This window comes from Pygoscelis adeliae, unplaced genomic scaffold, assembly GCF_000699105.1.
Source record: "Pygoscelis adeliae isolate BGI_AS28 unplaced genomic scaffold, ASM69910v1 Scaffold24, whole genome shotgun sequence".
In the NCBI taxonomy this organism is placed as follows: domain Eukaryota; kingdom Metazoa; phylum Chordata; class Aves; order Sphenisciformes; family Spheniscidae; genus Pygoscelis; species Pygoscelis adeliae.
This window is the reverse complement of record NW_008824806.1, coordinates 1,255,121-1,256,939: the sequence shown is the minus strand read 5'-3', so window position 1 is coordinate 1,256,939 and position 1,819 is coordinate 1,255,121.

Here is a 1,819-nt window from a genome sequence, read left to right as displayed (position 1 = left end):
AGCAAGGCTTTACTAATCAGATTACTAGCACGCTTATTCTAATTTATACCTTCCACAGTTAGCCTTTAAGCCACAGTTGACCTCTTATTTTTTATATTAACTGGAAACAATTCATCAAGTGAGTTACCCCTCTCCTTTCAAATCCACTTGTATTACTAAAAGGTTGAGTAAAGACCTCTGGGGAACAAGGGCAATTTTTGACATGGATCTCAACAGATTAAACTATGCAGGGACAATATAGAATACATTGGAGCAATAACATTATCACATCATAGCCTGATTGAGAGGCATTTCCTTGCATTTTTGTCCTTTTACCATAAGCCAATAGTAGCCACAGGCATTTGACTGGAGAGCCCGGAGGATTGACAGGCCTGGCAGTCATTACACGCTGGATTGAATACTAGATTACTCCAAAGTGGCTCAGGGTCAAGGATCAGTGTGTTCCCTTTTGGCACTAAATGACTTTAATATCCTTACTGTATTAGTCAATTACTTTAAAGCTGCTGCTCTCTGAGCTCTCTCTGCCCCCCTGCAGTTTACTATGGACATTTGAATTGCTCCCATACTTAACCCACACATCTGCTTTTAGCTGTCAAAAGAATAGTGCTACCACTGGAGCTATTGACAATGCAAAATGAACAGAGATACTTGCTGTCAGTGTCAAGTGGCACTTTCTTTCCATTGTTTGTTTTAAACAACTCCTAAATAACTCCACAGTGAAACTCTTCCTAATTCAGGAAGAGTCCGATCGCGTTTTGCCACCTGCCTTTAATCTAATCTCAACCTGACCGAAACAGGCAGGAGTAGGTTATCCTGTCCTCACAGTTAATAGTTTTTGGGGAAAAAAAAAGTTGTCCAAAGATATGAAGTACTGTGGTAAGACACAAAAAGAAGGGTTGCTTTAAACTCTTGCTTAAATTTCACAACAGTCACTGTGACTATAGCAAATTACACTGCACTTCTGAATTTATTGGTGCAACGCGGTGAAGAATTTTATATCATGGCCACTGAACATTAAAAGGTCTGGCTTGGCTTGGTGTTAAACCAACATGTCTAGATTAAATATGAGCAGAACTGATCTGAATTTTAAAACTGCTTGAAAGTCATGCCTTTAGTGTTTTAGTGAAAGTGATATCACTGCACATGAAAGCACATCTGTGCCATGGGGCCCGACTTGTGTCTGGTGATGTCATTGGGCTAAAAAAGCAGCTCAGGACTTCACAGCTAGACACATACAGAAATAATTTTCTCTTACAAATATACCTATTTTCATCTGTGTGAGGACAAATGGGGACTGCGTTTTACTGGAAGAGCTGTCAACTGTGTAGTTTGGTGAGCCCATGTGTATAACACTTGCATGTAGGCAGGCACACCTTTTTCCTCTTTTCTTATTAACTTGTAATGTGGGTATTTTGTTTTGGTTGTTTTGTTATTCTTCTAAAAAATACAACAGTGTTTTACAAGGAAGAGCACCATGTATATTGTTGCGTGCATCAAATTGATTTACTTTGTGGACAATCCAAGAAGGATCTGTCACGTCAATGTTACCATTCTTATCCTTCAGAGAACTGCTAAATATCCTAATGAGCAAGGGCTTCAGACTCTTCATTTACTGCATGAAAAAAAAAGCAAATTTTGACAAATTTTGACATACGTGGTAGACGTAACACTGGTCATTACTATTGGGAATTCTAAAAGATCTGATATCCAGGCTGCCCAATACATTTAGCAGGGAAGTGTCCACTCAGACCTGTTTGCTGATGACAGGGCCAAAGGAAAAATGAATCCACTGTGAACCATAAGCTCCTGGAAGGCTTAG